This window comes from Polypterus senegalus, chromosome 10, assembly GCF_016835505.1.
Source record: "Polypterus senegalus isolate Bchr_013 chromosome 10, ASM1683550v1, whole genome shotgun sequence".
Classification (NCBI taxonomy): Eukaryota; Metazoa; Chordata; class Cladistia; order Polypteriformes; family Polypteridae; genus Polypterus; species Polypterus senegalus.
Genome location: NC_053163.1, coordinates 120,676,146 through 120,692,740, shown reverse-complemented (window position 1 = coordinate 120,692,740; position 16,595 = coordinate 120,676,146). Strand labels below are relative to the sequence as shown.

Sequence of the window (16,595 nt, the reverse complement as noted above, 5' to 3'; positions counted from 1 at the left end):
AGACGAAAGGGGCTGGAGTGCTGTTTATTCTATTGCTTTGTAGGTGGATATATGAATGGTGTTCTGTAAGCATCAATTATATCAACCTGGACAAAGTTAGATAAGTGTATAGAAAATGAATGGCTTCCCCATATCTAATTTTCTTACATTGTCATACGTGCAGCTCAGAAACAAGCAAAGTCCTTTGTCTGTTGTAAATGTGAAATCAGGTTCACAGAAACATGTGGCTTTTGAAGCAACACAAGGCACGGACAGTATGGCATATGGAGTTGTCTGTAGTCTCCTGTACTGTACATGTCACCTTTTTCTGTTTCATACAAGCTTATCTTCCTGATCCAAATACTGTATGTATTTAATGCAAATTTCAGTCATACTCAACTAGACAAATAAATTAACTAGAACTAGAATATCAATCAAAAAGACGTAGAGAATTTTCCACTTACATATTAATAGTGAACAAAACATTGTCTAGAATGAAGAGCTCCAAGAGAATGAGCTATTTAGGGATGATCATGGACATCAGCTCTGGTACATTCAACTTAGTCAACCCTTAATATATTCTATTTCATGAAATTACCGAACTGAAATAAAAGGCGACCGACTTTTAAGTTGACCACTTCTTAAGGCAATTCAGTATGTAGATCAATTTGATATCTTATACAAACTCATTAATTTGGTTATATTGCATTTGAGCGGTATTACTTTAATACTCGTAGTTTCTGTTATTTTTGTGATGAAATTTAAACTTTTTTTCTATATTGAGGTTGCCCTTTTGAACCCCCCTGATATTTACTACGCGGTGAGGCATTTGTATTCCATCAACATGAATTATTTCCAGAGACATAATTTTGTCTATTTTTCCAGCACATCGCGCACAAAAGCAAGGGAACGATGGGAGCAACAGAACTCTGCTCACATCAGTCGCTTCGTACAGCAAGCTGCAAGTAGTAAGTCTGTGATAAGCGGAATACTACTACGCTTTCCACTCACGAGACGGAAGGACAATCCCAACCGCTTTTATATAGTAATAAAGAAGAAGAAGATACCTCACAGTCTGGAGTAGAAAATCATCTTTTACCTGGAAAAATGAAACTACAAATCCCATCGTGCATTGCAAAATGGACGGGGCATGTGTGAAACTCCGTGCCTGCGTAGCACTCATGGGACAGAAGGACAATCCCGACCGCTTTTATATAGAAGGATATCCAAGCACAATCCATCCTGCTTATTTCAATTCAGAATCATGGAGGCTATGCTCAAGTCTCTCCTGGTAACATCTCGTACAAGGCAGGAACCAACTTCTGAACACTGACACAAATTAACACACTAGTACTAAACAAATAAAGAGCTGTTAACAGACCTAATACTCATCTTTGTCATATGGGAAGAAAACCAGAATACTACAAAAAACTCCATCTGAGCAGAATGTTTTAATCCAAAGTGACTTAAAAAAACAAATAGCTAATATCAACTAGAGATAAATTCATCAACTAGGGTGTCTTCAAACGCTACTTAAACACATTGAGGGGGCCAGAATTCTGAACTGAGATGGGCAGATTGTTCCACCAACTATACATTAAAACAGGCTGGATTAAGATTTGATACCATGCAGAAGGCAGCATCATCAGATGCCATGCATCAGCAGACCTGAGTGGAAAAGAAGGAGCACAGAACCTCACAACTGGCTCCATATCTATAGGTGCTCACCAACCAACTACTCTGAACTTAGAACTTAATACAAGCTGCTACAGGGAGTCAGTGCAGTGATCTGAATATAGCTACTGGAAAAAATCCTCCTCAAAGCATGCATCTGTAATCAAAAGCAAGGTGTAATTTAGAGGTCAGTTCCTTCTTTAATACATGTCTTGATCTAGTTGGTAATCTCATTTCTCCTTTCATTCTCAGACCAGCCTCAGTGTGTGATTAAGAATGTGTTTCAATCCACCGCCTCGAATAGGGCAGAAAATATACCAAACAAGAGTCTTCAAATGCTTCTTAAACACATTGAGGGAGTCAGAATTTCAGATTAAGATGGGCAGCTTGTTCCTCCAGCTAAGAGCTATTCATGAAAAGAGTCTGGATTGAGATTTGATACCACGCAGAAGGTTGCATCACCAACTGCCATTCTTCAGCAGACCTGAGTGGGCGAGGAGGAGCACAAAACCTTACAAGTATCTCCATATCTATAGGTGCTGACCCATTGACTACTCTGTAGGCAAGCATCAAGGATCTGAACTTAATACAAGCTGCTACAGGGAGACAGTGTAGTGATCTGAATGTAGCTACAGGGTAAAAAGCCTACTCATAGCATGCATCTGCCATCAAAACTGAGGTGTAATTTAGAGGTCAGTTCCTTCTTTACTACAAGTCTTGATTTAGTTGGTCATCTCATTTCTCCTCTCATTCTCAGATAAGTCTCAGTGTGTGATTTATAATGTTTTTCAGAGCACACAATGGTTTTAAAACACACTGCATCTAGTAGGACAGAAAATATATGGATCAATGTTTTTTTCATCACATATTTAACCATACAATTCATTACTTTCAAATCGTAATAATTTCAATAATTTTTTTTTTTTTTAAATAATTTCTGCAGTGGGCTGGCACCTTGCCTGGGATTTGTTTCCTGCCTTGTGCCCTATGTTGACTGGAATTGGCTCCAGCAGACCCCCGTGACCCTGTAGTTAGGATATAGCGGGTTGGATAATGGATGGATGTTAATAATTTTCTCTCTTAAATATTTCAAAATGGGTTACTTTAAAAGTTAGTTACAAGTACCTGGTTGTTGTGATATTGAGTCACACTTGGTATTGTGTTCCTTGGCTCATCCAAATAAAGAACAGACAAAGGCTTCTCCTGAGAGACAACGGACGTAAAACCTTGTCCCTGGGACCCAAGTTTACAGCAACATGCACACTGCCTTTCAAACAGTCTGACAGTATCTTACCTTGAATAATTATTTATTTCCTCAGGAGAAACAATCTTTCTTTCCCTTTGGACTTCTGCAGTTAGTCATGCATGAAGCATTATTCTTCACTCTGTTTGATTCTTAATATTTTATTGCAATTGTATGTTCCAGCCTTTTCTTTCAGGGAAGGCAAATGGTGATTCCTTTGATTTCAATTTGCCTTGGCATCTTCCACTTCGTATCAGTCAGTTTATGCATTTTTACTGAAGTGCAATTCACTAAATAATCACAAGACCTGGCAAAGAAATAAAAAAGGGTGTCAAATACATGCAATTATTTTACGGTTAAATTAGAAGAAACAAAAAGCAAATTAGCAAGTCACTGGTTTAACATTTCAAACTGTCTACTATTTTTAAACAATATACAACAATATGTAACAGAGAAACATGAATGTCGTTCAAAAGCTATTCTTTACACTAAGATCCATGGGCATCTGAAAGGAAAATAAAAATACAAAACTATTTAATAAATATCCTAATGCCATTTAGGCTTGGAATAACTTAGCTGGGCAAATAAATTGGTCTCTTCGTGTTTGTAAAATTACTTATGTCATAATAAACAGGTGTTTGCTATACTACTATATATATATATATATATATATATATATATATATATATATATATATATATATATATATATATATATATATAAAATCTTTTCTGCTCTGATAATGCAGCTGCAGTAAATGCATTATCCATACATGTAGTGCACAGACAATATGTACAAGAGTCATTAGTCATCACTGTAAGGGGATACTTTACCATTTTCAACTGACAAATTGCAGGTAAACAGCCTGAAAAACTTACAAAAATAGACAAGAGAGAAATGTATTTTGGTTAGCTGAAAGGAAAAGCAGGACCCTATAATGCTTTCTACAGCCTGTCTATTTGCAGCTTAGTGCAGCTTTTGATTCTCATGGGAATTCACCTTGTTTTTGAAAGACAACTTTTCTATGTTTTGAGAAACTGTAAAACTGTTAGCTGCTTTGCCAGTGGACAATAAACCTGTCTCCATCAAGAAATTTTTCTTTTTAGTTTCCAATTAAGGATATATAATGTGTAACTAACCATTTAGGCAATCTGGGACTAAACAAAGACTACATGAACCTACCCAAGTAGTATAATTATATGTATTGCTTATATTTACTGATATTTGTTATTATGCAAATAGATATACTTTTATACAAAGCTTAAACTGTATGTCTCTGTCAAATTATTGATTACTAATGTTGGAAAGAAGCTCCATCTGAAGTAAACTGGGTTAAAGTAAAGGAATGAAGATGAAACTCAGTCCCGGGCAGCAAATAGCCTGACATCAGAGGTCCCTATGTTTGAATACAGGGTGCAATACGTCCAGGTTACAGTTAGCAATTTCATAGCTGGTCTGGACATTTCTTCATGTCCTCCAATAAGAAAAAAACCTAAGAAGTTAGTTGGTACCGTTCATGTTAGGTGATCTGACAACATGACAAAGAAGTTGACCCAATTTTAGTCAGCAAGATTACCATAATGCACTTTTAACAGTACTGCCAAAGAAAAAATATGCTACATCTTGTTCAAAGTGCACCAAAAACTGAGTTTCTATATTCAGTATTGCACTATTTATAACACTACAGTATCACTTAGAATTGATTTTAAAATACTCCACTTCGTATGGAGTCTTGCTCATTTATGTATCTTGGAATGCCTGTCTTAAAAAGACTTGACAGGCATGTTTTTCTTTTTTATGTACCAAAAAGTTTGCATGCTTTACCAATAAAGCTAGATCAGCAAGAACTGTTGAAATTTCAAATGATGCTAAAAATGCAATTTTTAGTTTCGCTTTATCAGATGTTTTATTAGATCTTGTTTAAAAAAAATGTTCATACTAAAACATTGAAATTATTTTATTTTATTATTTACTTAAGGCGGCTAGGCTGGCTGAACAACCATGAATAGGATGGCCATTTAAAAGTGTAAAATAAAACTGGTGACATTATTATCAGTTACTAACCCCTTCTTTTTATCTTTTTTGTTCTTTTGATTCTGCCGTGACACTATTGTTAAGTCATTAACTATGTTACTCAGTTTATTTTTATTCTGCAAATGACGTGCAGAGGCTGTTAATCAAGACTAAACATTAAAGGGCTTTATTTTTCATTATTTACTATGCCGATTATTATGGAACCAAAACATAGAGTTTGGGCACATTTTGGGTTTAGATGAAATTCATTGAAATCTATAAGACAGCAAACTGAAATCAAAGGTCCCTAAATGAAGATGACAACTTCCGCTTGTAACAGCACATCACGTTTTTTGACAGACCGCCTTTCTTTTCACAATGTTTATAGTTTGTCCTATTGGGGAGATGGAAGTTCATAGCCAAAAACACAGAAAAAAGCAAAAAAAGGGAAGAAAAATAGTGTAGAAGGACAGTAAACATAACAGTTTTCATTTTGTAATATTCAAAAAATAAAAAATCCTGAGTAAAGATTTTTACAAAATACCTATATATATTTTAATTCTAGCAATATTTTACAAACAACTATAATTTTTTTCATTAGTAAATCTATACACAACCATTAAAATAGATGAATAGATACAACTTTACATTAGATCTGGCAAAACAATCTACAGCTAATGAATAAGTGATGTAGAAAGATGCAAAGAAGCATTATAAAATATTTGTTAATGATTTATTAATGAAGGTTATTATAAAGTGTTACCAATACATGAATTACCATTTAATGACATTTATAACTGTTTAAATATACATGAACTTATAATCTGTTAATGACTGTGAATGACTTATTAATGACTTATTATAAAGTGTTACCTTAATTCTGTTAAAGGTCAAAAACTGAAGCAAAGAACATTACATTGAGATCCATGAGGGGCTCTCTTGAGCAGCCCTGTACTCCAAAAGACACCAAAAAAATCCAACAAGTGAATGGAAAAAAAAAAAAGGAAATTGTTAAAGAATGGAAAGTATCTCAGATGGTTGATCAAACCTTTCAAGATAATAACACTAAATAATAAAGGCAATGTCCCTCTGGCTTGACTGATGACCCAACTTGGTCTTTCCCAAACCAAGCAGGCTAACTAGCACTACTTCCTATTTTCAAATTCCACTATCAACCTTTTCGCCTCCTTTTTCCTTTGCCTTTGTTCCACTTTCAAATCCAAGTTCTAGGCTGGTCGACCTAGGAGTGCTTTCAATTTCATTTCTATTTTTTTTTTCTGGAAATATTTCTGGTTTATACATTCCCTCTGTACTGTACTGATCTCCTAAACAAAAATTATATTTTGCAGACTCTTTTGAAGAGGCCTAGACTACAGCTAAAACTTAGTGGGCTGGAGGACTAAAGCTCCTTCACCATATACTGTATCTCCAGCTATCTTTCCATTAAGTGGACTTCCTGCCCGGGTGATGTATTTTTTGACATTGTGCCTGGGGTGCATAACACATTGTCCCTTTTTCCCACCACTTACAATTTACAGTTTATGTAGAAATACAGACCACAAGTATTCCTTCTTAAAAAGGTAATACAGCAGACTGCGAGAAAATATTATTCATTCAAATTTTGAAGCATAGAATATAACAAATAACAATTTTATCAAAATTGCTTTTCCTGCTTTTCCTTATTTTCATGTAAATTAAAGCCCAAACAGAGAGAAGAGTCATAGTTCCATCAAATAAACAAGTATACTGGGAATGAAGGAGAGGCTTTGTATTTGGCAATATTTGATGCATTCAGTTAATTGCTCCCATTTGGTAAATTTTCTCTCGGGCTAATTACAAACACACTGAAGGAATGTCAGTCTTGAACTACAAAGTGTAGCGGTGATCAAGCCATGTAAATTGTGAATTGTTTTTGACATTTTAACATATATTCTTTTTTGTCATGAAACATATTTCATAAACAAATTGAAGTGAATGCTGAAAAACGTCAAGTCTTATGCTGCATAAAACATATTTAAAAATAAAGACATCACACAACATAATGTATGAGAGCAAGTATAAAGGCAGAATGGCATAGAATAAAGGCATAAAATCAATTTAAATATGGGAACACTAGCTAAAAACTTACTAAACAGTAAAAAATGAAAGCTTCTTTGAAGCCACAGCACTGTCCCTGGAAGATGGAAAACTAAAACTCCTAAAAGTTTAAAATTAGAACAGTCCTGTCCCAACTCAACTTTTAAAAATATCCAAGATACATCAAGATACGTTAAACTATGTAAATAATAAACTGGGAACAGTTGGCGAATAAAGAACAAAACAAACAAAAATGAATATCAATATAATACAGATATCAAAACTAGCATGAAAGAGATGCAAAGTGAGCAGTAATAAGATTGTATAAAATTGCCAATCATCTTGACTTCTGCATCAACAGTGTCCGAAGTCTGAGGCAGTCTTAATGAACTGATATTTTACTGTCTTTAAGGGAGATAAATTTGCAAAGCTACCACAGAAAAAAACAGGCCTATACACAACATTATATCACATTAGTCCTTCCTGTTGAGGTTTTACAAAATGTTCACTGCTTTCCTGATTTTGAGGAAATTGACGTCCCATGATTTAAAGATTACAAATACTTTTGTATTCCCATAATGACACGATTCACTAATTTTGCACTTATTCCAGTGATCTTAATTTGTATTTTGTTTATTTCTGCTCCTGGCTCAGGACATTTCTTTAGTAGTCAATGCTGAGGATGACCACACTTCTCTATAATCCATTTTGAATCCATATAATCCAGATCAGTGTTGTGAGACTTGTCTATAAACCTTTTATAACACTGCTGTATTTACTTTAAAAGACCGTATTTTGCATATACATTACATTCCCAAAAGTCTCTAGACATTTTACCATCACACCTATATTTGCTTGTTGGACATCCCATTGCAAATCCATGGGCATTAACATGGAGTTTATGTCAATAACAGGATCCACTCTTCTGGGAAGGCTTACCACAAGATTTTGGAGTCTATCTGTGGGAATTTGTGACCATTTAACCAAACAGCATTAGTGAGGTTACATACTGATGTTGGAACAACAAGACTTAATTTACAATCAGCATTCCAATTCATTCCAAAGGTGTTCTTTAGGGTTGAGGTGAAGGCTCTGTGTAGGCCGCTTGTATTCCTCCACACAAAACCCGTCAAACCATATGGACCTGGGTTTATGCGCAGGAGCATAGTCATGCTGGAACAGAAAAGGGCCTTCTTCAAACAGCTTCCATAAAGTTGGAAGTGCACAGTTGTTTAAAATATCTTTGTTTGCTGTGGCTTTAATAGTACTCTTCACTTGTGACAGGGGCTTATCCCAAACCCTGAAAAACATCCCCCGACCATTAAACCTCCTCCAATAAACTTTACAGTAGGCACTATGCAGTCTGGAAGGTAGCATATTCCTGGCATCCACCAAACACAGAGTCATCCATCTGACTACCAGATAGTGAAGTCTGTTTCATCACTCCAGGGAACACGTTTTCACTGCTCAAGAGTCCAGCTGTTGTGTGCTTTACACCACTATAGACAACACTTGGCATTGCAAACAGTGATCGTAGGCTTGTGTGCCGCTGATTGGCCATGGACACCCATTTCATGAAGCTCCTAATGCACAGTTCATGTGCTGAAGTTGCTTCCAATGGTAGTATGGAACTGTTTTATGAGTGATGCCACAGAGGACAGCCGATTATTAAGCGTTATGCACTTCACCACTCAGTTCCAACATTCTGAGGGTGGTGGGCCTGCTAGTTTGTGGTTAAGTTGTTTTTGCTCCTAATACTTCAACTTCACAATGACAGCACTTACAGTTGACTAGGAAAGACCTAACAGAGCAGAAATTTCACGTACTGTGGCAATGGTGGCATCCTATGACAGTGCAATATTTAAAATCACTGAGCTATTAAGTATGAGCCATTCTACTGAAAATATTTGTTAATGGAGATTGCAAGGCTATGTACTTGATTCTATGTACCTGTTAACAATGAGCATGACTGGAATACTCAGTTATTTGGAGGAGTGTGCATGCTCTTTTGGCCATTTAGTTATAAGTTAGTTGCCTCAATTTTCTGCTATGCGCATCTACACTGGATTGCCAAGATTTTTAACCTGTCACCAAAACAAGGTTGCAATTGAATAAGGAGTCAGAGGTTCATTAGTAAATAAATCAAGTTTACCAAATACCAAAGTCAAGGAAAAACAAATCTCAACTCTCTTTATTTCCACTTTACAATGGCTGTGGTAATGTCACATGCACATGAATAATAACAGTGTGTGAAATATATCAATTGCCCGACTATGGTAAAATCGCAGTAAATCCCTGATTACACTTAACATGTCAAATCTAAATAAAAAAGGCAATTTGGCGTAGTGGTTAAGGATCTGGACTTCAAACTCTTTGCTTGTGGGTTCAGATCTTTCTACTGGCACTGTGTGACCATGAGCAAGTCACTTGACCTGCCTGTGCTCCATTGGAAAAACAAAAGGAAATGTAACCAATTATATCTCAAACATTGGAAGTTGCCATGGATAAAGATGTCAACCAAATAAGTAAATGGAAAAGATCATAATGAAAGTAAAAGTAATATCCTCTTCACACTTTAAATCTAATGGGGACACAGATAGGTTGGTTATGTCTCTCAGGGATTCCTACAAGGACTAAAGCATTTTAGAAAGGTGATCTAGTGCAAGTCATCACAATCCTTTCTCTATGCAGAGGAGGACAGTAGACAGAAAAAGGATGGCAAAATCAGAAGACTTGGGTAAGAAGAAATTACATACAATGACAGCATCAGATATAATATCTCCTATACTGTTAGTGTTCTTCATTATGGTAGATGTTAAAATACTCTGTAGAATTATAAACCATTTTTTACCAACTGAGAGAAAGAGAAAAGAATGATACTGAAAGGTTTAAGGCTTGACATAAGAACTCCTCCTTAATTAACGCTGTACTTCAGAAAGGTATCCAGTGAACATTCCTATATTAGTATTTTCATTTTCAGATTCTTGAAAAACAGGCAAATAGAAAGGTTTTATTTGGTTTATCCAAAGTCCTTCAAAGATCAGACCCAGTGTGGTGAAGGTAAAATATCAAAAGGTGATTCTGATAACCAAAAGATGGGTGATCTCATGTCCCGTTCTCAACTGTGGGACTGTTAAAGTAGGAATGCTCTGGAGGAGTGCATAAAACTAAAGATCAGGCCTAATGACTGGTAGTAAGTCCATTAACAAGTTAAAGAAAGAAGTGTCCTCTCTGGCTGGCTATCAAGTGTCCTGTTGAGACTCTAGCGATACACGCAGAAGGCAAGTGACAGTTAACTACTAGAATGGTGAAGTCTCATTTTCATTTTCTTGTGCAGTGGCAGCCAGCATGGCAATCACAAGGGTGCTTAGCTGGCAATCTGTAAGAAACTTTACCAGGCTCACCTTCCTGGCCTAAATCCCTCAATGCATTTGTGTTTTGACTTTCTGTCCCTGGTCCTATCAGCAACAATTATAAAAGCTGATTTGAGAAAAAGCATAAATGGTGGACTCCTCCACTGTTGATGTTCATACGAGATGAAGCCCAGGTTGTTCTATACTTTAAATAGGCATGTGTCTTTAACTACTGAATTGTATTTATTTATTTCTTATGACATTTCTTCATCACTCATGAAGAACATAGGTAAGGCATTACCATTAATGAATGGCAGCATTTTACACTTCAATAATAATAGCAATAACAAGAAACATAGTAAGAATGTGTTTAATTTACAGAGCACTCATCCCATTAAAGTGTTTGCTAAATGGAGATGAATGATGAGAATTAAGAAGTATGTTAGAGGTCCTTGAAATGCTGATGTAAAGGTGCATATTGGGAGTCTGTTAGCAAGATTACAAAAGATCCATCCATTCATTTACTAAACCTGCTTATCCAGAACAGGGCTGCTGGAGCCTCTACCAGTAAGCACAGGCACAAGGCAGGAGCAATCCTTGGACAGGTTGGCAGTTCACCTTAGGGAGAACACAAACATTAGGGCCAATTTAACAATGGCAATGCATCTGACTTTCAAGTCTTCGAATCATGGAACCATAGCACACAGAGGAAACACATGTAGACACAGGGTGAAGATCTCAACACCACACAGGGAGCACCCTGGACTCCTTGTTGCAAGGCAACCATGCTACCAATGTGCCCCCTGTGCCACTGTGTAAGGAACCGTTAAGGAAAACAGAATACTTCTGAAGACCTTTGTAGATTAAATGAAGAATTGTTTAGAACACATTCTAAAAGAAGAATGTCTACTGAAAGAAGTATTATACAAAGGTGAGGTAGAATGAGTCTATCAGTAAAACCACAAACATCGTTAAATCATACAAAAGTAAGACACTCATACAAAGACACCAAAAAAAGGTGTGCATGCAGAGAGAACTGGAGAAAATGGATGCCACCAAAACTGCTTTTGGATCAAACACTGAAATGAGGAGGATGATGTAGCTTGGTGAAGTAAGTAGTGTAGAGACTACTGTACAGCCTGTTCAGTTACCTGCTTCTCAACATATTTAGCTTTCCTCAGGCTCCTTGATAACCTCTTTAAAAAAAAAAAGCTAAATCAATTGCTATGGCACTAAGTGTAAATGTGTCCTGGAGTGGATTTTTGTGACCACTAAAAATGGCTCTGAACTTTTATCAAAAACTGCTGATACTCCTCTCTGCTGTGGTGGAGTGATATGTTGCTGCATATAAGTTGATAAATATTTTGTATGTCTTTATTTGTAGAATCAGCATTTTACTTATTATAATGCTCAAAGAACAAGGAAAATGGGCAAACCCATTTCTCTTTATCTTAAAAAGTTTAGGAATGCTGTCTTCTATGACTGAATTGCTGGCCGTCTGACAGAGAGGGCTTATTTTATTGCTTAACTAGATGTCATCCGCCGTTCCATCCATGTAGTAATGTAACAGGACAAACTTTAAAAATCAATAAAAATGTAGTTCCGGCCAAGTGGAAGGTAGGTTTGCTACAAACATCAAACGCTGGCACTGTATCTGATCGTGCCGAGCTCTGACGGGAGAGCATCCCCCATGTGGGAAGAAAAGCCCGTGGCTGTGACATCTGTGGCAATCAGCAGCTACCATTTAAAACACAAGTAGCTGTGATCGCTCTCTCTCAAAAATGTCAAACGTTACTCCTTAACAATCTGTAGATGTTAATGTGCATTGAACAAACAGGTGTCGCTAGCAAGGCACGCTCCAACACGTGGTGAGAGGTAGACTGACTCAAAAGGAGGCTGGCGCGTGAGTGAGGAGGGCACCAACCCCTCCCCTTGGCCGACAGCCTGTCTCTCAGATTTTTGCAAATAAGTCGGTACCACAAGCGAACTATGATACTTAGCGCGATGAGAGAAGTCGCAAAATCAACCGGAATGTTCAAGCAAATTATAGAGAAAATAACCTAAATCCGTTAAATAATTCTCTCATGAAAAGCGGACAGATAGACGTTGGATTTTATATAGATGACTTGCATTTGCTTTTGGTTATGTGTTTGACAAGAAACAAAATTAGTTGAAGTGAGAGCTGGGCCAGAGCTGTTCTTTTTGTGAATGGCCCAGAAAGGTGTGTGTTTGTCAGGAGCTACACAGGGACAATAAAGAGAGAGGCTTGGAAAGGTATGCTCTCTCTGCCATGTTGCATACTGATGAAAGCACACCAGATGATAATCTGAAGAAAGGCGGCTTCCTGGGACTGTGCAGATGATTGCTGAAGTACCACGAATGCAGCTGGAACTTATTGTACCACCTGAAATTGCACATCTAGCATTATCAGGCTGGATGGTCTTGGTTTACAAAGCCACATTCTATTTGCTTATATGGCACTTGTTATAATAAAATGTATTACCTATTATTCATAGTTAAAAGCATAGCACTTTGTCCTTACTGTTTCTTCACTCTGTCTGATCATCAGAAGTTACAGATAAAGAAGGGAAGCGGGGAGGAAGTGTTGAGTGGAAGTAGTGTACCTGATCACAGAGTGGTAAGTATATGGGATTTGAGCCATTTTGGTTAAGTGTATACAATACAAAATATAAAGAGAGAAAATAGAGTCACCACAGGACTCTACACGACAAAACAATCACTGAAAAGATACAATTCATAGAGGTTACCCATATGTTTCGAAAGTTTGAACTTTTTTTTTTCTTCCCTGAATCTTTCTTTCATTGATCAAATTCTTCACTAAGTCAACTTGCCTATAATATCAAAGCAATTTTAAGATTCAGTGACATTCATGAAAAGGTTACTTCACATCAGCTTCCAAAAAAAAAATGACAATATTCTTCTCTTGTAAGATTACATACCATTATTACTTTCTGCTTGTAAGCCGATTAGTTTCAAACTCAGACTAGAATGAAAAAGAATAAATAAAACTGACTGCCACTTGAGAAGCAGGAGAGTCATTTACTTATTAAAAATATTCATCAAACTTCTGATCTTTAGAAATCAAGAGAATCCATATCTGCAGCTTTACATGTTAATGTGGCTGAATATTTAAATACATCTATTTGTTTTTTGTAACCTGTACTATGCAGTAGAGTGCCACCTGGAGCTGAAGCCAATAAAACCAGTATTAAAATCTGGGGCTCACATACATCACCAGACACATATGCGGAAAGATACAAGTAACCAGATGGCACGTTATGAGAGTGACACCTAACAAGATGAAAAATGTAGAGAGACTGAAAAATAAAACTAAAAATGAGTTTCTTTAGAGTTGTGTTTCAGAGGAATGAGAAAAAGAACTACAGTTCGTAAAATTTTGTTTTAAATATTTAAGTGCACGTGTTATTCTGGCTTTAAACACACAATTTTTCTAAAGATTCCGGACTATTTTTGGTTAGTACCCTATTCTATAATATTAACTTACTATTATATATTCTCAAAACACTTTAAGGTGCCTAATCCCACAAACTTTACTGTCATGACTTAGGAGACCCAAGCATTAAAAAGTTCCAAAGCATGTAGTTCCAAACACTTCCAGTAATGCCTACTAGAGGGGGATATCACAGTCAAAACCCCTGGCTAGTAATAAGGGTAAGCACCCAATCTTAATAAAATAAAAGATGGATTCTTCATAAATGGCATTCCAAATACATTGAAGCCCCATGGATCACAAAGGCAAAATAGTATTGCCTAAAACACAACGGCAATCCAAATCAAACAAGTCCCAATACAGGTTCCAAAACAGAGCAGAAAGTAAAAAAAAAATCAGAGATCCAAATAATTTACAGAAATCACTTAAACATAATTACATTCACCAACTCACTACCTTATTCACATTAAACTGCCAGGAACTGCGGGAGACACTCTGGAGTTAAAAGTCGGAGGGCAGTTCCTGGTGGTATTGGGCAGGTGACCCAGCCTCTTCAACGGGTCTACCCTTAAACACACGGAACATAACACAGGTTACATACATGCATAAACAATATCAAAAACAAATAATGATGCATATAATCAGCAAAAGTAACATTACCATAATTAACATAAATCAAGAATCAAAAATGAGCAAAAGAGACATAAAAGGAAGAAACCCTACCTGACACATGACACTTACTTAGAAGAAGATGGTCACAATACCAGGACTATGTGTAATTTTAAGCATTAACTACCCTGATTAAAGGGCATGATAAGAATTCTGAAAAGAATATGCCAGTCAGATCTAACTGGGTGCATCCTCACTGGGGTACATGCTATTAGACCATATTAACCACGGGAAAATCACAAAATAAAGATCAAAGGGTAGGGAAATAAGAAGAAAGTACAGGTTTCAGTAATAATGCATGTTTCCTCTTTTTCTTCATACCATCTTTAGACTCGAGTGTTTTTCACGTCTAAACACCTTTCTGGATTTTTGGACTTTATTACAAGTGGACTAATACCTAGTGATAATGGTTTTGTGTGTTCTTTTACTATTTCTTCTTTTTGTTTACAATTTAACATTTGGCTACCTCAAACCTGCCCTTGCTAAGCGAACACAAAATGATTGATTTGTCTCATTGTTTTTCATTGTTAGAGTTATATTTTGTTAAGGAACTTATCACTGTACAGTATATTTTGATAAGCATTTCTCTATATTAGTGTGGTTCTTGAACTCGGTCCTGGGGACTCCATGTGGCTGCAGGGTTTTGTTCCAACCAGTTTCACAATCTGTGAGTCATTTTAGCTCTGATTGATGTAATTTCATTAGCTGGTCTGTTTTAATTTTTTTCTGTTATCTTATTCTGCAGTTAGAAAAGCACAGCAGAGTTATTTTTAGGGCTCGTTTATACTTCATGCTCAGAACGTGTACACGCCCACATCATGGCTGCCACACATTCCCAGCGTTCATTTGATGCATCCTCTGAGCAGGTCCTCAGAAATTAACGCAACGCATGTGCGAGTTGCAGTACCAGCAAAAAGTCGGGAGGCGCAGTGTGCTAAAAGTTGGAATATGACGTCAGAGTCTCTGGTTACTATCTACATGTGACAGAAATCCACTTTGTGGATCCTACGAGATCGATGTGTGCGCTTTGATGTTTGATTAATGGTTCGATGTGGTGAAGCAAAATGCCGACATACAAATACATTCGTGGTACTTTTATATTCAAGCGTCGCGTATTCCTGATCGTAATGACACGATGACACATGGTCTCACATAACATCTTCTGTGCAGTCTTTTTTTTCTAGGGCTTCCTCCAGACATGGCAGCAGCGGCAAACAGCAATAGATTGCCACACAGAACACATTAAATGTATGATATTCCAATTCTATGTATGTATGTTACATTTTACAGATAAATTGTTAATTTTGTTTAAATAATAAATACTATTAATAATTACACACATGGGGTGACACGGTGGTAGAGCGGTAGCACTGCTGTCTCGCAGGGAGTCACGTCAGTGGTATTCTCTGCCTGGAGTTTGCACGTTTTTCTGCTGGGTTTCCACAGTGTGCTCAGGTTTCCTTCCAAAGATATGCAGATTTGGTGACACAAAAATGATGATAGTGTATGTGAGTGCTTGTATTCACCTTGCGATGAGCTGATCCCCGTCCAGGGATTGTTTCTGCCTCCTGCCCAATGCTTGCTGGAATGGATGAGTCCCTGGATTGATTGATTTAATCATTAAACATCCTTTTCAGAGTTACTGAGGTAAGGTGTTATCGGAATTTAATGGGTGTTCCAGGCAATTCACAACACAGTGAAGCCGAACCTGCTCTCACAGTGATAATATCTTTCACTGCCACCTGGTGGATTCTTCCAGATTTCCATAAAGTACGCGCACAAGTATAAACAGTAAAACACTTGCGTAGCAGGAGTGTCCACTGCAGCATGTGTTGCGTCACGTGAAGTATAAACCCTTATATGTATAACATCCCAGCTCTGATACATGGCTTTGTTGGGAAATTTCATAAGACGATGGACCTCAGTTATACTGCTGTTGGTTAATCAGATGTTTCAGAAGTATGTGACCTAGTTCTTTTTATATACTCTAAATGTATTTTTTTTTAAATGTTTCTACTGTAGTTCACTGTAGCCGCTTAGTCTTGAACATGCTATGTGCAATTGTCCTTGAGCAAAACATTCCTGCTATATATATATATATTATATATTTAATTTA

At 36.8% G+C, this 16,595-nt stretch overlaps 1 protein-coding gene across 7 annotated transcripts in view; it reads right to left on the bottom strand.

Annotated features, from left to right (window-relative positions):
* The window catches only part of htr2cl1 (5-hydroxytryptamine (serotonin) receptor 2C, G protein-coupled-like 1), a 740,469-nt gene that overhangs the window by 570,236 nt on the left and 153,638 nt on the right, over window positions 1–16,595 (bottom strand). For 6 of the 7 annotated variants that reach the window (XM_039766482.1, XM_039766488.1, XM_039766486.1 and 3 more), the window contains exon 2: window positions 2,948–3,203. The gene's annotated coding sequence lies outside the window, so the exon portion shown is untranslated. Of the gene's footprint in view, window positions 1–2,947; window positions 3,204–5,782; window positions 5,803–16,595 lie in introns of those variants that run through there. The other variant, XM_039766487.1, reaches the window with a different exon arrangement.